The following is a 20,551-nucleotide window of genomic DNA, read 5'->3' on the forward strand; positions in this document are numbered from 1 at the left end:
GACCCGTGCATTCTTTTGGCAAAACTCTTTGTCCTGCTTCATTTTGTACTCGGAGTTAACCCCTCCCCTTAGTCTTCAAGGGCCTATAAAACTGCATGCTTTTGTTCCAGTTCCCTATAAACCAGGCTCCCTCTAGCTTCTAGATCCTTTTATTTTTTTTTCTAATGAGAACTTTCTCCCACTCCACATTTGCCTGAGTATCTCCTATAATAACTCTGCTCTGAGGCACCTCCCACTGGATGAGCATCTCTGCCCCCAGTCCAGGCTGAGTTTCTGTGTGCTCTGCAGACGGCTGCTCTCTGGTACCTTGTGCTCATTATCTTGTGCCCTGGTGTGCAGTCCTCACTGCTCTCATGCTCAGGGAGAGCAGAGTTTTGGTCACTGGTGGGTCAGAACCTTGCACACATTTGGCAACAATGAGACACTCAGGAGGATGGGGAAAACTAAAGTTTAACTGGAAGATACAGCATTTACTGTTGCAACTAAAATCAAGAATTGAGGTCCTTGTTTTGAGACAGAATCATGTTGGCTCTCCAGTGTCTCTAGAATTTGATTCCAGAATTCATTTGATCAGCTCCATCATCGGTGTTCCTGAAATTCTGTATAGTTTCTCTCTTATAAAACTTCTATGCTTTATTATAAAAATGTAGGGATGAGTGTGTTCGCCAACCAGATTCAGCACAGGAGAAAAGACATTTTCTCCATTTGGTGTAGGGCTACCCACATTGTAGGCATTCAGAGGTGCTTGCTAAAATCTGATGGACCCTCCAACACAAAATTATCCTCTCAGGAATATGATCCCTCTAGTGGCTGACATACATTAATACATATTTTCACTTTGATAAAACTCTTGATTAGGAACCAGCTCAGCAAAATACTTAACAAGAGAATTACATTTGGTCTATCCATTTTATTATATGATATTTGCAACACCTTGTATTTTACACATCATTTTATTGAGGAAAAGGAACAGGTAGGGAAGAGAATTTATGGATCACACTTTAAAAATATGAATTCAGTGCATTCTTATCTCTTAATACATATCTAATGAATAATAATCATTTTTAATTAACAATTAAGAAGAAAATGTTGGTTTTGTGGGTTTATTAGTATATATTTTTTAATAAAATGTTTTTACCACCAAAAAGTTAAATAATGTGGTTTTCTGTACATTATCATGTATCTGGCAACAGGCTCATGCTGAAAATTAGACACATTTCCTACTGGGAGTCTATTAGACTCTGTCCACGTTCACAGGGCTCAGCCTATTAATAACACTTGACTCACTGCCATAATCCACCAAGAAAACATATTTTAAAAATTTTCAAGTTAGTGGAGCCTATCAAGTATTGAAAAATTATTGCAATTTGATCAAAATCATTCTTGGAAATTTTCACATTGGCTGCATGGAGGTGAAGAAAGCAGTAAAACATGTGAGACTCCAATGTCAAGAAATGCTTTTCTAGTAGTTTTACATCACAATAATTTATTTTTTTTCATTTATGCTTTTAAGATAAATATATCTGTCATTTATGTGGCTTATTTTGTTTTAATAATAATCTACCCCAAAGTATTTTGTTGTACTTAAATGGATCTTTGGAATATTCATCATAGAAACCGGTAGGGCTGACATTGCTCAAAATTTACTTTCAAAGCATGTTATATTTGGGTATTATGTCAGGTGTGTAGGCATTTATTTATTTAGCAAACATTTAATGAACATCTGCTGTGCACCTGATTTTGTGACTCAACTCCTGTCTCAAAAATCTGGAGAGTGGGATGGGTGGTGAACCCACCTGAGTTAATACTCACAACCTAATGCAGTCAGCGGAGTGATGGAGATGCCCACCCCATCCAGGATCCCAGAGGAGAGACATGCAACTCAGCATGGAGATTTCCAGAAGGTTTCCAGGGGGCAATTATGTCAGAGCTGTGATCTCACAGGTACATGGACATTAGGAAGGAAAAAGAGAGGAGAACATGGTAAGCAAAAGTACGAGGGCAAGAAAGAACCCGATGTGCAGGGGGGAAAACAGCAGAGTGGAGAGATGAAGGACAAGAAATGGACAGCAAGGTCCTAGAGGTCAGGCCGTGTCATCTGCCATGATGAAAAACAGCTGATGACCATTGAGAATGAGGATGGCATGACATCCTCATATTTGGAAAGAAGAAGTCTGAATCTAAGAAAGAGGAGACCAGAAAGAGTAAGGCCAATTACAAGGCAGCTAAAATAGCTCGAGTGAAAGTCATGAAGGCCTTAAATAGAACAATAATAGTAGGACTGGGAGAGGGGCCTGAGTTGAAGACTATTTCAAAGATCATCCTCTGCTATGAGGGAGGAAGGAGAATCCAGGATGACTTCTTAGACTCCAGCTTGGGTGATAAACCAGCTATGAGGATTTCTTCTACAAATGACAAAAGTCTCATTTCAAAGTGGCTTAAAAAGACATGAGACTAAATTAGGAGATTGGAATTGACATACACACACTATTATATATAGTATATATACTGTTGACATATACACATATTATATACTGTGCCATATATGCACACTTATACACAATATACATAAATGCCGATATGTATATTGATGTATACACACTACTAGTCTATAAAATAGATAACTAATAAGGACCTACTGTATAGCACAGGGAAATCTACTCGATACTCTGTAATGATGTATATGGTAAAATGATCTGAAAAAGAGTGGATACATGTATATGTGTGACTGATTCATTTTGCTGCATACCTGAAGCTAACACATCATTGTAAATCAATTATACTCCAGTAACAATTAATTTATAGAAAAAATGAGACTGAAACAGTCTTGCTTTAGGCATGAAGCTCATGTGGAACATGTGAAGCTTTGTCCCTCTGTTCCTCCCCTCCCCCCATTTGGAGCCCAAACCTCAAATGTCCTGGTTGACCCTCTGCTTCTCTGGGACCCCCGAGCCTATCCAAAATCCAACAAGAAGATTTACCCCTGGTTCAGCATGAAACTTCCACCAATCAGCTCCAGCATCATGGCCAATATCTAGGTGCTGTACAAATGGTTAAATCCTTTGAATAGCCACTTGATAGAGGACTCATGACACAGGTTCATTTTGTATTAGACACCGGTAATACAGAGTGCTTTGTTATATGAGGTCATGGCACTGATCCATCTGATTTGGTGAGCAGAAATTGGCAAGTTCTCTGGATGCCCCAATAAGACACTTATGTGCTATCATGTAAAGCTAAAAAAAGATCTGGGGGCCTAGTGCACTGGTGAAGCTTTAGGAGTCCAGGGGTCTGAGTCAGGCTATGATGCTCTTTGTATAGCCATGAATTTATTCTCATAGTTTACCATCCCCTAGAAGCAAACCCTGAGACAAAGCATAGAGTGCAGTAAGCTTAACTAGTGATTCCAACCAACATCAATAGGGAAATAGGAAAGTCAAGCCAAATCAGAACATTTTACAAGCAGATTATATTGTGTAAGCAGAACTTAATCCTTTGGGAATTCTAGCAGCCAAGGAAGCCTGACCTCAGCATTGATCCACTTGAGGGGCCAAGAAGCTAGGATGTTTATCCAACAGCTTCCATAAGCAATTGGTCAAGGAACAACTGTGGAGATTGATTCCTCAGTACTTCTGGCCTTCATGCAGTACTGACCATCAGGAAAGCACTCAGTCAAAAGGTACAGGTGCTGGGAGTTAGAAGTCAGCCCTGAGAAGGCTGGACTGAGGATGGGGTAACATCTAGACCACTTACGGCATAGCATCCCATTGCCACTTCATGTTGATGCCTAATCACAACTTCTGATGGAAAGAATCTAGTAGAAAGGTTTGTGGAACCAAATATAGTCCCCAGATACAGTGAGCTTTTACTAGAAGAACTAGACAAAAAAATAAGCAAGAATATAGAGGGACTGATAACACTGTCAATCATTTTAATAACTGCAAAACATACATTCATCTCAAATGTAACCATTTAATGTAAACATTAATCCAGTTAAACCATTTTATGAGGTCAGTGTTACACTGAAACCAAATTCAGAACAATATATTCTGAATAAAGAAAACTGCAGACTATAGACACAAAAATCTTTTATAAACTCAGTCCCAGCAAACTGAATATGACTAAGTACAACTAAGTCACCTGAATTAAAAGAAGACTTTGTCAACCTGATAAAAACCCACAGCCAACATCAGACGTGGAGTGAAAATCTGGATGCATAGTTCTCTGGGATCGGGACGGAGCCGCGGGTGCTCGTGCGCCTCACCTCTAATCCGAGTCTTACTGAAAAGACTAGCTACTGCAATGCGGTAGCAAGAAGAAATAAATGACATAGAGGTTGGAAAGAAAGAAGGAAAGCCGTCTTTACTTTCAGCTTCTTAGGGCTGTCATAACAAAAACCACAAGGTAATTTCTGGGAGCTGAAGTCTAAAATCAACCTATTGGCCATGATCCTCCTGAGACTTCTAGAGGGAGGATCTTTGTCTGTCTCTTCCTGTCTTCTGGTGGAGTCTACCGATCTCCAGCATTCCTTGCCTTGCAGTTGTTTAACACCATAATCTGTCCTAATCTTCAGAGGATGTTCTTCTTGTGTGTCTATATCTGTGCATGGCCATCTTCCTATAAAGATATCAATCCTATTGAGTTAAGGTCCCTCCCAGTGACTTCGTCTTAAATTAATAAAATCTTCAAAGACCCTACTTTTAAACAAGGTCATATTCACAGGTGCTAGGCGTTAGAACTTCAACATATGATTCGAGGGGAGTCGTTCAACCCATAATAAGATGACGTGATTATGTACATAGAAAATTATAAGGAATCTGTGAAAGATCTATTAGAATTAGGAAGTCAATTTGGGTAAATCAACAAGATCAGTATACAAAAACTGATACTATTTCTACTTGCTAGGAACACAAAATTAGAAAAAGAAGTTAAAAAAAAAACCCACAATCTCATTTATAGTATCATTTAAAAGCAAAAAAAAAAATTAGCTTATGAATTTCTCAAAATAGGTAAAAATCTATATCTTGAAAACTATCAACCATTGGTGAGAGTAACCAAATATCAAATAAATGGAGGGACATGGGACAGAATATGCTCACATATTGATACTGATAGAGACTTGATATTATTAGGAGGTCAGTTCAGTTCAGTTCAGTCGCTCAGTCATGTCCGACTCTGCAACCCCATGAATCACAGCACGCCAGGCCTCCCTGTCCATCACCAACTCTCGGAGTTCACTCAAACTCACATCCATCGAGTTGGTGATGCCATCCAGTCATCTCATCCTCTGTTGTCCCCTTCTCCTCCTACCCCCAATCCCTCCAACATCAGAGTCTTTTCCAATGAGTCAACTCTTTGAATGAGGTGGCCAAAGTATTGGAGTTTCAGCTTTAGCATCAATCCTTCCAAAAAATACCCAGGGCTGATCTCCTTTAGAATGGGCTGGTTGCATCTCCTTGCAGTCCAAGGGACTCTCAAGAGTCTTCTCCAATACCAGAGTTCAAAAGTATCAATTCTTTGGTGCTCAGCTTTCTTCACAGTCCAACTCTCACATCCATACATGACCACTGGAAAAACCATAGGAGGTCAGATCCTCCCAAATTTATCTGTAGATTTAAAGTAATCCGAATAAAAATTCCAGCATTCTTTTTGGGTAGAATTTGAATGGCTGATTGATTTATCTATAGTCAAAGCAATCTAAAAAAGAAAAAGAACAAACCTGGAGGATTTAGGTTTCTTGATTTCAAGGCTCACTATGAAGCTGCAATAGTTTGGAAGGCACTGTACAGATAGAAAAATAGAAATACAGATCCAGGGACCTGAATGAAGAGTTCAGACGTGGACCAACACACACATGCTCAGTCAATTATCGATAAAGGTGCCAAGTGAATTCAATGGGGAAAGTAAAGTCTTTTCAACAGTTTTGGAACAATTAGGTATTCAAAGTGGGAGGAAAATGTAATATTTTTCCACTTTCCTCCAAACCCAAATGTTAAGTTGAAATGGATCCTAAACAAAAGCTTAAACGATAAAAATTCCAGAAGAAAACACAGAACAAAGTTGTATAAATTTGAGTAGGCAAAGATTTCTTTGATAAGTTCTAAAAACTTCAAAGGGACTTCCCTGGTGACTCAGATGGTAAAGAATCTGCCTGCAATGTGGGATGCCTGAGTTCTATCCCTGGGTTGGAAAGATCCTTGGAGGAGGGCATGGCAACCCACTCCAGTATTCTTCCCTGGAGAATCGCCATTGACAGAGGAATCTGACGAACTACATTTCATGGGGTCGCAAAGAGTCGGACATGACTGAGTGACTAAGCACAAAACAAAAGCACAGAAACTTTAAAAACCCTGAAATAAACAAGCGATAACTCAGACTTCAAATGAAAACACTTTCTTTACTAAAAATACCATTAAGCAACCAAGAAGGTTAACCATGGAATGGTTAGCCTAATGTTCTCAAATAATACTTCTGACAAAAGTCATCTTTCTATAGAGAGAACTCTCACACACAGCCCAAGTTGGTGGGGGAACAGACTCTTGTATCAGTTTGCCAGGGCTGCCATAAGCCCAGTAAACAGCCAAAAATACCACAGCCAGGGTGGCTTAGACATCAAGGGTTTATTTTCTCCCAGTTTTGGAGATTAGAAGTCTGAGGTCAAAGCGTGGGTATTTTTGGCTTCTTTTGAGGACTCTCTTCTTGGCTTACATGTGGCAGCCTTGCCTCCTTGCTGTGTCTTCATGCCGTCTTTCCCATCACTTCCCTATTGGTGTCTACATGTGGCAAAACTAACCAAATCATAAGCTTATAATAAACAAATTAACTGTGCATCGATGTAATACCATGAATTATTTAAATTAAAAACAATCTCCAATGAACTCTTCTGCTCATCCCATTCTAGTTACAGTTACTGCTTTGCTACTAGCATTGCTTTTATCAGGTTCAGCAATAACCTCCATGATCCCAAATCCAATGTGTTCTTTATCCAGTTCCTATAGATGCTACCTTACCTCCTTCCTTACCTCTAACAACTGATATCACGCACTTTCCCCAGCTCTCCCGACAACATCTGTATTTATTACACCTCACAAGTCTGGGTCTTCTTAGACCCCTTTTTTCAATTGCTCTTCTCAACCCAAAGTCTACATATTAGAAGTTCTTGAGGCTTCATCTTAGCTAGGTCTTCCAGAATCTAGCACAGTGTCTGATACACATAGTCAATGTATGTTGAAAGAAGGAGGAAATAAAATACTGAAAATACAAGCCCAGAACATCTCTGTATCAATACAGTGTTGTGATTCATGGCCTGGAAAAGGGTATCTTTCTAGGATGTTAAGCATGGCATGTGAAAGTGAATTTATTTCTCTGTCCACTCATCCTAAAAATGATTTTGGTCAGCATACTCAAATCAAATCTATCCATGATGTAGTCCAAATCCTCTTTATGATTTTTTATGTTATCAAGGGTAATAAACATCCAGTAAGTGACAAAGCTATGATTAGAGCCAGATCAGACTGTCTTTACAGCCTAATTATGTGTAAACATTTTTAAAGGAAAAGAAAAGTTGTAGTTTATTCTTAAAAACTCAGCTATATATATTGTTCCAACTAACTACATTTTCCTTGAAAAGAAAAATAGGAAGCATATGACTTTAAACAATATTTAAAATGTGATGTCTAAGTTTCTACAGTTTTTAAAAGTTGGGTAGTAATATTTAAATTTATGTATAACAATGGTTGCTTTTTCTTTCAAAATATGACCAACAGTCACCATAGTAACAGATACAGGGTCTCCTGTATGTACCTCCTGGTGCCATCAATGTGAATAATCACACAATATTAGATTCAGAAAAAGCAAAGAACAAATCCATAGCAGAATGTCAGGAGATAAGTTTTAATAATTGCAGTACTTTTAATTTGCATTTAAATCTAGCAATATTAATATTCATTATTATGAAATAATGATAAAGGAAGTGTTCCCTTTTTAGTCTAGATAATATTAATACAAACATAATTTGCATATGTATAGAAGAACAGACTGAAGCATCAATCAATATCCTTTTATACTGCTCCATGGAGTTCAAACATCACAGACAGGCTTGTTACTGCAGAACCAGCAGCAGAAGCCAAAACAGAAAGTGGCTCTATCACTTTGTAACTCATATGTGTATTAAAAGATAATGACCAAAGGCTGTGTAAAAGTCCTAAATTGTTCAACACTTGAAGAATAATTTGTATAATAGATTTTTAAAAAGACACTGAAATTCTGATTATAAGATCTTTATCTTTTCCTTTGGTAGCTTTTTTTCCTTCCTTCTCTTTTTAGATTCCATATTCTTTCCCCATGCCTCCCAATAAGTTTTTGTTGTAAACATCTGAAAATTTTAGAGTGATATATACTCTGCCTCTGGTCAGAAAAGTCTTTAAGGCCCAGGGCAGCAAGTTTCTAACAAATCAAGACTACTCTGATGTAATGTTCAGCTAAGTAGAATCTTTCTGGACACAGGTTGTTTCCTTTTAAAGAAAAAAAAAAAAAAGATTTTTGAAGATGCAATTGTCTCCCCAAAAGAAAGACTATGAGAATAGATATTTTTTTCCTAGTAAAAAAGAGGCAAATTGGACATTGGGAATCAGCAAATGTTGGAAAAAGAATCTTGAAATCAACCAGGTAAACTTTCAGCTTTGCAGCTATAAAACTGAGGAAGTTAACTTCTATCAATTGTGGGTACTTACCATAGTAACGTGATGCTCTGTAATAAATTAGTATCCTACCCCAGTGTTTGATACACTGTAAAACCTTTTAAAATCTTTCAAAATTACATTACCAATGAAAGCTTCCCCCCGGTTTCAGAAATATAAGATACCTTTCATTTGTGAAGTTTTGTGTCTGATCAGCTTCACGAGGTACATTTACATGGAGCAGTGGTTGGAAGTGCCATACCACATCAGTTGCAAACACATCATTTCAGCATCTGTGCAGTGAAAGGAATAAAGAAAATACCATAAACAGCAGTTTTATTTATTTTTATTCAAGTACAGTTGATTTACAATGTCACATTAGTTTCAGGTGTACAACAGAGTGATTCAGCTTTTTTATAGATTATGTGTTAATCACCCAGTCGTGCCCCCACGACTCTTTGTGACCCCATGGACTGTAGCCACCAGCCTCCTCTGTCCATGGAATTCTCCAGGCAAATGTTGGGAAAAGAATCTTGAAATCAACCAGGTAAACTTTCAGCTTTGCAGCTACAGAAACTGAGGAAGTTAACTTCTATCAATTGTGGGTACTTACCATAGTAACGTGATGCTCTGTAATAAATTAGTATCTGGTCCCAGCATTTGGTACACTGTAAAACATTTTAAAATCTTTCAAAATTACATTACTAATGAAAGCTCCCTCCCAGTTTCAGAAATATAAGACATCATGCGCTGCCATTCTCTTCTTCAGTGATAAACAAGATTTTTAGGTCATAACAAACAGAATTCATTTTTATGAACTTAGAGTAATTATATTTTATCTAACCTCAAGGAAGTTTTTTCATTACAGTGTTATGAATTAATTTATTATAAGAATAGAATCTCAGCCTGTATGCTTAAATTTTTTTTTAGTTAAGTATAATTGATTTACAATGTTGTGTTAATTTCAGGTGTATAATGAAGTTATTCAGTTATACATTCATAAATATCTATATTTATATCTATATATATTCTTTTTCACATTCTTCCCCCTTATAGATTATTAAAAATATTGATTATAGTTCCCTACTTGCTGGTTTTAAAGTAACGAATTGGTGTTAGATAAGACAAAAAATCATGAAGTGGTATGTCTGGTTCATTCCATGGCCGTTTATTTTTTAAGATATTAACTCAGAGTCGAAGTCTAAGTTTTCACATTAAAATTAATTTTCCAAAGCACAGGAAATGCAAAGGGAACTGTCATTTGGTAAAATTACTTTACATATGAATCTTCATAAAACAGAGATCCTTCATATCCCATTTTATTTAGATCACTAACTCTTAAAAGTTCTTTCACGCAGGCAGCAACAGTCAGCAATTAAAACCACATCCTTTCACACACATACACATTTTAAATTGTAACACACAAACTTTAAAATCTAAAAATAAAAAAAGCAAAGAATTTCATTTGACGTCATACTTTGATGTCATGAAGAAGATACTCTCATAAAAGTTATTTTCCAAAATGATGACATCTTGGATATAACAGATTGGCTATTAAATAGAGTCTTGGGAACCAACTGTTACATAAGATTTTTCGGTCATAAGAAGTTAACTCTGTGTAAACCAGTCAAGCAATGAATATGGGCTGTTTGCCAGGCTTTAGAAATAACCTTGTAATATTGGCATGAGTATCACCATAGGATTTATTAAAAGGCAGATTCTGCATTGATTCCAGTTTGGAAAGTGTTTACTTTTTTTTTTTTAGCTCATCAAATACATAAAATTATATGAATAATTTCACATAGGTGTGAACTTAGACATTAGTACAGCTTGACTCCTGTTTTCCATAATTTAGCTCTTTCATTTATAAGCTCCCCGACTCTGACTGACAGCCAAGCCAGAAAATGAACTCCACATGGTTCTAGTCTCTCATTGTATCAAGAGCTGAGCTTCATTCATTTTTTCCTTCCATGAAGATTTATCATGGGTGTAACTGCATTTGGCTTCTTCATACTTTTGTTAATTTCACTTACCAGCTATTACAAGATGTGTTAAACATGGAACTGCACCCACTCAGTGTTAAGTGCTGCCATGGTGAGATGGGAAAGGGGTGGAAAACACAATTTCTTCCATTGAAGAGTTTATATGGAGGGTACATCAACAAAATTAGAGGATGTAATCATTAATTTGGGCGCAGTGAGGTTAAGGATTTGTCCTGGAAAGTTTTGGGGAAGATGAGACTTCCCCTGGTGATGTAACCTGTGGTGGCAAGCAAAGCAGAGGACAGGGAAAGACTTCTTTATTTAGCCAAAAAAATTACTTAGTATTATCTTCATTTTAACACACCATTAATGATAAAACTCTCTATTGAATTAATAACAGCTTTTTGGAGAGAAAAAAAATGATGTTAGCTTGTACTTCTGACTTCAATGTTTGGATTGTGACTGGGCATATTCATGGCCTTCAGTACTGGGTGAACACTTTCTGTTAGAGACAGCGTGATGGCTGAATGCAGGGATTTGAGATAGACGTGCCAAGTTCAAGACCCAGCTCTGCTAACGACCACGTGAGTAGTCTTAGGCCAATAGCCTCTCTGTTTTTACTGTTTCCCTATGAAAGTGCTAGTCACTCAGTCGTGTCCGTCTCTTTGCATCCCCACGTAGCCTGCCAGGTTCCTCTGTCCATGGAATTCTCTAGGCAAGAATGCTGCAGTCGGTAGTCATTTCTTTCTCCAGGAGCTCTTCCAGATCCAGGGATCAAACCCAGGTCTCCCACACTGCAGGCAGATGCTTTACTGTCTGAGCCAGCAGGGAAGCCCAGCAAATACTGATTAATACACCCATCTCAGACAGAGAAAGACAAATGCCACAGGATATCACTTATACGTGGAATCCAAAATATGATGCAAATGGACATACCTATGAAACAGAAACAGACTCACAGTCACAGAGAACAGGCTTGTGGTTGCCAAGGGGGATGGGAGGTGGGGGAGGGATGGACCGGAAGTTTGAGCTTAGCAGATGCAAACTATTCTATCTATATAAGATGGATAAACAACAATGTCCTACTGTATTCAACTTCCTGCAATAAACCATAATGTAAAAGAATATGAAAATGAATATATATATACATATATATGAATCACTTTGCTGTATAACAGAAATTAACACATTGTAAATCAACTATAGCTCAATAAAATAAATTTAAAAATTACAGCGATCTCATATGTTTTTGGTGAGAATTAAGAAGTGAATAAACATGAAGTTGTTTTTAAAATAGTGTCTGGTACATAGGAGAGTTTACTATCATTATTTGATAAGCGCAGTATGTTAAATGCTGGGGAAAAAGAAGCTAAGAAAAAAAAATGAAACAGAAGAAGTTCTAGGTTGAGTTATCTGTAACTATGGAATGAGCATGAGAATAGAAGCAAAGACCAGCAAGTACTGTGTGAGACTGTGCCTCAGGAGTGTGAGACCTGGAGTGGAAAGAAAAGTAGATGATGCCCATGGAGAACACTTTTTCTCCCGCAGGCAAAGGGGAGGCTCAGATTTTTAGAGTAGGGATCAGGCTGCGATCAGCTTCGTGTTTAAACAGATCAAGCTCGTCTGAGGACAGTTTGCAGGAACATGAGTGGCCCAGGCAGAGGGCAGTCTTTAGGCACAGATAATGCTGGAAGACAGATTGCATCAGAGGTGGACATAAACACACGTGAGGATGACTGGAGGCACCAAATCAGGGTGAACTCCCTGAGGGTAGTGATCCTGCCTTTTACCCACCTTGTGATTTCTTGGGAACAGAAACATCATCAATGGTCTTGACAGATTGCTGTCTTGGTCAAGTCCGTGATGATCTTGAGGTCACTGTTAACCGAAACTGTCTTCCACGCAGAACGTTCACTTTACCCGAGAAACTAGTAAGTCGTCTCACTACCTTTGCTTTTCCTCCTTTTGTCCTTCAGAAACTTATATGAATGCATGTTATAGGTTTCCTTCATCACAAGTTGTCAGAACCAGCGACAGTGTAATGGCGATTTTATGGCAGGGTTTTATCACTAAGAATCAGGGCAACAGACCTTTTTTTCCTTCAGATGATTTCAAAAGGTTCATTTCTCATATCTATTGCCACTAAAGAAGGCATTCCATCTAAGACACTGTGATGCTTTCCTTGACTAAGTGCCTCATTCCTGTAGCCCTGGGGCACAGTCCTTTTGATGTGAGACCAAAATCAGAATGATGTCCTGTTTGTTGTTGGCAGTAGAATTTTAAGTTCCATATTTCTGATTAGAATGGTGTGGAGTTATAAAATAAACCCCCAATGCTCAACAGAAATGGATATTTCGTAAGTTTGAAATGTCTGTTTGAAGTCACTCCACACCTAGCACTGTGCTCGGTGGTGTGGAGGAATGGGAAGGAGAGGTTTAAAGTGCCAGCTCTGGAAGCAGGTACCCGCCTCCCAATTCTGACTTCAGTACTCATGCAGGAAACTGGCCTCTGTGCACCAGTGCCCAAGGGAATCTCAGAGACAGAGTTTGGGTGAACTAGAAAAGAATTAGCTTTATTACTTTTCCAGGCAAAGGGAAACACAGCAGGCTCCTGCCTTTGAAAACTGTCTCAACCCTGGAGGATTTGGTGAGGAATTTTATAGCAATGGTTTAAGGATGGAGCTGCTGCTAAGATGATAAGATCAGGGTGTGTGCAGGGCCTACACTCCTTTCATCTGGTCTCAGGAGGGTTCTTGATGAGGTTCAAGGTTATCAAATTGTGACTTTCACTTTCTCTCTGGAACATCCTCCAGTTTGTGAGGGTTATAGCTCCACACAAGAACTCAAAGATATTGTTATGTACATCCTTGAGGAGGAACCAGGACCCTGACCCAAGTCTGCACTATTGATTCTTGGCTGCTCTTCCTACACCTGTGCATCTTCTCAGTTATCTGATTAGCAACTATGAGAATGTGCCTTTTGGGACTCAGGTCATGGGTCATGGAGTCTGTTCCTTACAAACACGAAACAGGGGACAGAAAGGCTTCTTTGCCCAGGGACCCCACAGGGTTCTGCTCGGTTTCACTTCTTATAAATATGTGTCTCTGCTCAAGTTACAGAACCTTCCTGGGCCTCAGTTTCTCATCTTTAAAAAGAGGATTCTATGAATATTTATGCATGGAGTTGCATTTAATAATCAGTAGAAGACTCCAATGTAGAGTTCATCATCGTGGACATTTCAATTAAAAAAAAAAAAGTAGTGATGTAACAACCATTCCCCAAGATGTAAATGAAAGTGTGCAGGTTACTCTGCTTCACTGACTAGGTGACAGTCGGTTCATACACCAGACCACACAGTCTGAAGGATGAGACATTTCTTTCCCCTTAGCAGAGCTGAGAACACTGAACGTGGGTTTACACAGAGATGATCATCTTGAAACAGAAATCTCAGTAGGCAGAAAGATAGTGATATTAGGACACGTTTTGAATTCTTAAAAGAATGTTTTTAACAGATGCATAGTTTAATCATTTGCTTCAATTAGGATGAATATTAGTGGCTAGAATAATTGGCTGATTCTCACATTTTTCTGTTCAGTTTTATGTGTGTCTAAAATGTTGTTCAAGAAAGAAAAGAATGTAAAGAATTTTTTCTCTTACTGTCCATTGGAACAAAAATGGATACTCTGAGTATCTTTTCGTATGGTATATCCCTTCCGATATGGATCTCGGGAATTAGAATTTCAATCGAAGACATTTTCCTGTCTGAGGGCTTAACAGGTCACTGGTTCCTTCTTGCCTTTGGGCTTCGAATAACTTCAGCCAATCTAAAAACACCTTCATAAAAGTATCAATGAAAATGCAAATCTGCCTCGGCCAGAAACTTTGAATTAGAAACACATGAAGGGATACACACAGGAACAGTGTGCATGAGCGAAGGCTAGGCTCTGACACCTAGAGTTCATCATGAATTGATTCTTCAAAGGGAACAACTGGGAAAACACTGTATTTCTTCCAAGCCCTGACGCTTTCGTTCAGTAGCAATCGTGAGCAGGAGGAGAGGAATAATTCATTCCCTTTGTCTTCAAAGATGAAGAGATAGATTCTCTGACATAACTGCCCACAGATGGTGGAGGCTGAGGCATTAGCTGGATGACTAACTTGGCCAGGGTAAACAGGATACTTGGGCTAGCCCACGCTTTGGGTGGGCTTCCACCCCAGGCCAGCTTTCTGATGCCTTAGTCATCATCTCTGCCTCCAGTAACCCAGATTCAGTGTGGCTCAAACCTTTTATGTAGGCTATTCCAGAAGGATAGCTGTCTTAGTGCTGTGCTCTTAAACATGTGGGAAAGTCTAAGTACCCCAGGGTCTCCCCCAGGGCAAACATGGGGAGGGCAGTCATTGTGGAAAACTTAGGGAAACATACAAAAGCTTCCCATAGGAATGCTCTTGTCCAAAACCCAGGGACTCTAGCGTCACATGAAAAGCACAGGAGTCTAAGGGGAGCCCTGGGGACAAAGGTGATCTGTACCGGTCACCCATAGCGTCACCCTGGGCAAATTCTCCATTAATTCTCCATTCCTCTGCAGCAACATGGGGACGTTCTGGCTTTCCTTGAAGGACTGGTGGGAAGATGAAATGAGAAAATATATTTTAAGGTATCTAATAATTCCTGGAACATGATCAATGCTTCACAGGGTAAATTTGAACCTGAATGATTCTCCTCTTGTGTTTATTTACCCTGGGTTGACTTTTATTTAACTATCAGTCCTTTTGAGTTGTCTGTAGGAGGAAAACACGCGTTGTACCCTCCTAATTTTATGGAAGACCAGTAAAAGAGCATCCGGACAATGAACAAGCAGTGAAGTGGTCCAGGGAGATGCGAAAAGCATCAAAGCCAACTGGGCTGATAAAAACAAAATTAGGAAAAAAAAGCAATGCCTTAAAATGTCACACACTGCTTTAGAACAGAAGGGAGCAGGCACTTTTCAGACTACGACTATAAAGACGACAGACGGCTGACAGTCATAATCATCATAGAAAAAGGTTATGGAAAGTCCTTGAACTATCTTGAACTTCAAAAACAATTGAGGTTACTTTAATGTTAGATGAGTTAAGCTCTATTTTCCTTCCTTCTAATCAACAATACTTTTTTAAACGTTCATGAAGTTGGGTACTGATGCTCTGGGCCTCTTTTACAAAGGCTGGCAGCCAAGGAAAGACTGCATTTGAAACAATGATCGCAAAGTGAGAGGGTCCTTCTCTCATGACCTTGGAAAGAAGAGGGTCACTGTCTGAGGAAGGAAGATCTGTAGCCATAACTTGACCCCTTTACTATGATTTGTCACCATGTGGACAGAAGCCTTCCTATCCTACACATGACTTCAGGCAAGAGAAAAGTGACATTTATTGACTCGGGGATATGACCAAGCACAGTGTTTGATTCCTGGTCTCATTTTTAGGGGACTTCCCCCCGCTTTAAGGATTTGTTAGAGATGCCACCAATGGAGCTCTAAGGATAGTAGGAGGTTGGACATTCATTTTTGGCTAATGGCAATAGAATTTCCTTATCATTTACAACTTGTTTGTGTACTATAGTTATATTTCTTTACCTTCAGACCAATCCTTGGCCTCTTTTGATGTTGTTCCCATGATATCAAACAAATATGAAATATTAAAATATGACTCCCACACATATTTTATTGTTTCCCTGAATGCAATACAATTCCTGATACTTGCATTAGTCAATGATTTCCAGACTCCTTTTTTCTTCTCTCATTTTGGTTATCAGTACATTTTTTCTTTCCCAACCAAGATCACAACAGATAAAACAGAACTTTTGTGCTTGACTGCACAAATTCAGGGAGAAGCCTCTGCTCATCATCTCTTGCCAGCCTCCAAGGCACCTCTGAGTTGAGGCCAGGAAACTTGTCCTAATTCCATATCATCACAGAAGCACTGTTAAGTTTGAAAACAACTGCCATCATTATCTGCTGCATTCTAAAGAATTCTGAAGCAATTAGAGGATGGAGTTAAGAATCCAATGTGCCTCTCTGTCTCCGAGGGGGAGGCGAGGAGGGGATGAATTGAGAGAGCAGCACCGACGTATATATGCACTACCATGTGTAAGACAGACAGCAGGTGGGAGCTCACCGTATAGCTCGGGGAGCTCAGCTCGGGGAGCTCAGCTCGGTGCTCTGTGATAGCCTAGGGAGTGGGATCAGGGGGCTGGGAAGGGGACCTTAGAAGGAGGGGTTGTGCATGTACATATGGCGTACACACTTCGCTGTACAGCAGAAACTAACACAACACTGTAAAGCAATTATACTATAATACAAAAAAAGAATTCAGTGCAATTTTCTCCCATAAAGAAAGGGGGCAGGAAGAAGTCTAGATTAAGGTTGTGCTATTGCTAGCAGTAAGGCCAGGCTAGGTCCCTGGTCTCTCATCTCCCAGGGAAATGACCTCTGGCTGTGGTGGTCCTAAGGTGATCAGGGCTCCTGTCTCTTTGGGGCTGTGTCTGGCTTCATTCTCCCTTGAGTTCTAAGTAGACCAGCACTTCTGAGATCTTGTAGAGTCTTTGCATGCTTCACCATGACTGCCAAAAGGAAAGAACAGCTTCACTTCAGTGGGAGAGGCCACAGAGCGCCACCCCCAAGGCCTGTCCTTGTCACCGGTTTCTCTAGATCACACACCTCCAACTTCCCAACCCCGGACTCTTCACCCTCAAAAAGCTGGATTTAGGATCCTTGGGAGCAGGATCCTAACACAACCCCCTGCCATCTGCTTCAGCAAGCCAACCTTTCTGATAGCATTACCACACTGGTAAAGGGTGACTGATCTGGACCAACAAAATATAAGGAAAAGAGTGTTTTTATTTTTCCAGGTTGGAAAAGTAGAGTCTAAATATATCCTGAAATAGCCAGAGAAAGCACAGCCACATGTTTCTCCGGGTGGGGTAGTTGGAGAAACTGGAGAGAGGAAAGGATGATTCTAAGATTACTTCATTTCTTTTGTTTCCCTGCTAGAACAGTCTTTATCCCTGCTGTGATCTGTGGGCATTTACTTTGCTTACTAATGATACCCTCAGCTCCCAGCCTCATTTAAATCTATATAGAAGTGTTGCCAGTTAGTCATTTTGGAAAGTAGTGGATACTTAGGTAGATCATAGGGCTCTGAACTTCAGAAACTCATGTTCAAATCACCTGCCACTAAAATACTGGAAAGTTCTAGGAAAAGTCTTAATACCGTTTTGCACCTGTGTGTGTTACGATTAATTCCGAAGAAGAGAGAGGAAGAAAATTTCCAATATTTTATTTTCTGAGCAAAAACTCATCCCCGTAGTTTCTGCTCTCCTGAATGTTAAATGCATAGTTGAATGGATAGTTGACTTTAAATGTTATTTCACTTCAAAAAGAATTGAGTAGTGACGTCCACCCTCCCTCCTCAAATTATCACTGCTCATAACCCAGTACCTTCTGGCATGTTCCTCACCAGGAATTTGTAGGTAGCACTCTCTGCATTCAGCTGGAGTGGGCACGCCTGCTGAATATTTAAGAAAACATGAAAACCGCAAAGAATGTTCCCAATTATTTTCTCCTGGTTGGTGGAACAGATGCCTTTCCTCAAGGAAAATGCTTTAGGCCCAAACAAAGCCACATTCATTCAGAATCTATTGTTTAGTAATTGTGCAGACTTTGGATTATATAAAATCTTTCAATGCAAAGATCCCACTTTCCTAGGAAGGGTTTGTAAGCAGAATAGAGTAGGAAGATAGGCAGAGGATACAGTGTTAAAATAAACTTGCCAAGGGCAAGAGCAGTTCAGAAGATAGCAATTTAAGGACACTGGAGGGAACCCAGGCAATGCAGATATGGACATGGTCAGGTTTGGGGTCCTGTAGGAGCACCTGGCTGGCTTTACTTATAAGGCCAGTCTTAAAGCAATCTATAGAATATGGATGAGGTGAAACCCAGAGCTGGAGTATTATTCCTGATCACCTGTAACTTTTCAAATGCATCCTCCATACTGAAATTCTAGGGCAAATTTAAGTGACTCCAATAAAGAAACCTGCCAGTCAGGCAAGAGTATTTATTTATGACCCCCTTGGGCCAGGCACTCTTCTGGCCGAGAGGAAATGATACAAAATAAAGGGCATCCTCACCCTTATGATCTCATGAAAGCAAATGGATTGAATTCGCGCGTGCACACACACACACATACACTCTATGTGGGTGGTCATCAAACTCAACTATATAGACATAACAGCCTCATTTATTAATAGAAAAATCCTGATTAGAAAATTAAATGTACTAAATTAGAAAAATTGGGGAGTAATTAATTTTATTACAAATAGATTAAAGTGTGTTCATAAAACATGTCTTTTATATAACGAGTCTCATTAAGCCTTTAAAACTGAGAACACTCCCTCACCCTCCCACAGATCTACAGAAAACTCTTGGAACCTATTATTTATTGTGCAAATATGGATACACACTGGCCTTGAGGAGCTGCTGGAGTGAATACAATGACAAGGCCTGTGTCCTGCTAAACTGTAACTTCTTCAAAGACTGGGCTTTCCTTACTGGCCTTGACATCCTGCACTCTGGATACAGAGGTGGTGAAGGAGTAAGAATGAAAGGATGGTCTAGGTGAGTAAAGGTTCAAAGAGGAGATGAACTTAGGAGAATTTTAAGAAGGAAAGAAAGAAGAGGACTAGGATGTTAAGTGGATCGAGTGGGTTGGTCTCAGTGGGCTTCCAAGCTTAGGAAGAGGACCTGATATTTTCAGCCTGACTGAGGAAGGGTCTGCCCCGTTTGGTCCAGGGGATGTCTGAGCATCCCTGGATCTTTGTCAGGGCAGCTCTCCCCAGTCCTCATGGAGGGCCTAACAGGGGGAGAAAGCAAAGCTGCTTAAAAAAGAAACATTGAAACTCCAGGAATTTCAGCTTATGGCTTCCTTGGTGGCTCAGCGGTAAATGCAGGAGACACAGCTTCAATCCCTGATTTGGGAAGATCCCTGGAGAAGGAAATGGTAACCCACTCCAGTATTCTTGACCGGGAAATTCCATGGACAGATGAACTTGGTGGGCGCAATTCATGGGGTCACACGAGTCAAACATGACTTAACGACTAAACCATCACCACCAACTCTGCTCACATCTTAAGGATCCATCCTTCAGTCTGACTCCAGGTGGGGTATATACCCCAGTACAACCTGTCAGTTTGCATCCGCTTGACGACAAGTGGTTGGAGGGTATTTCTTCTTTGCCTGCCCTGGCCCTTGCCTGATCCTGATTTAAGGCAAGTTTCAGGAGGCCGGAGACTTAACGTCTGTTTTCATTTCTGCAGGCTTAGAAGAGTGCCTGCCTTCGTAGGCATTCAGTCAACAGAGCGTTCGTTAAATGACTAAATGTGATTATTCTGGCCATTTGTCTTCGTTTGTCTTTACTTTTGCTTTTTCCACCCCCTGCTTCAGAGTTGTGAACAGGAAGGAAAGAAGTCCCTTCGTACCTTCAGCCCACAGTCCCTGGCCAAGGGTCCCGGCCCAGCCCTTTGGGAATGGGGATCCCTCGGGAAGGAACAAGGAGTCCTGGCTCAGGGGCGGGGAAGAGGGAAGAGGCAGGAAGTTCTTCCCACTTCTTCTGGCTCCCGCGGAATCCGCAGCGCCCGGCCCGCCCGTTATTTGGGGCTCGGGGCGTCCGGGAAGGGGAGCTCGGGCCGCTCGGGCGCATCCCCGTCCGGGGCCCTGGGCACCCAGCCCTCCCGCAGCACCCCGTCAGCGCTGGCACCTGCCGGACCGCCCGGCGGCGGCCCCGGCGAGCGGGACCGGGGGCCCCCCCGCCGCCGCGAAGGTGGGGAAGGGGAGGGGACAGGCGAGCTCGCGCCGGCCTGCT

At 40.4% G+C, this 20,551-nt stretch overlaps 1 protein-coding gene and 1 long non-coding RNA gene across 2 annotated transcripts in view; one reads left to right on the top strand and one right to left on the bottom strand.

Moving 5' to 3' along the window:
* Positions 1-939: 939 nt before the first annotated feature.
* Positions 940-20,447, bottom strand: LOC132657992 (uncharacterized). Its single transcript, XR_009596851.1, has 5 exons — positions 12,455-20,447; positions 9,292-9,346; positions 8,864-8,971; positions 5,720-5,781; positions 940-5,606 (listed from the first exon to the last, which is right to left on the bottom strand). It is a non-coding gene; the product is annotated as an uncharacterized LOC132657992 (long non-coding RNA).
* PDGFC (platelet derived growth factor C) overlaps positions 20,339-20,551 on the top strand; it is a 242,344-nt gene continuing 242,131 nt past the window's right edge. Inside the window, exon 1 of the mRNA XM_060400709.1 lies at positions 20,339-20,509. The gene's annotated coding sequence lies outside the window, so the exon portion shown is untranslated. The remainder of the gene's footprint in view (positions 20,510-20,551) is intronic.

Source organism: Ovis aries, chromosome 17, assembly GCF_016772045.2.
Source record: "Ovis aries strain OAR_USU_Benz2616 breed Rambouillet chromosome 17, ARS-UI_Ramb_v3.0, whole genome shotgun sequence".
Taxonomy (NCBI): domain Eukaryota; kingdom Metazoa; phylum Chordata; class Mammalia; order Artiodactyla; family Bovidae; genus Ovis; species Ovis aries.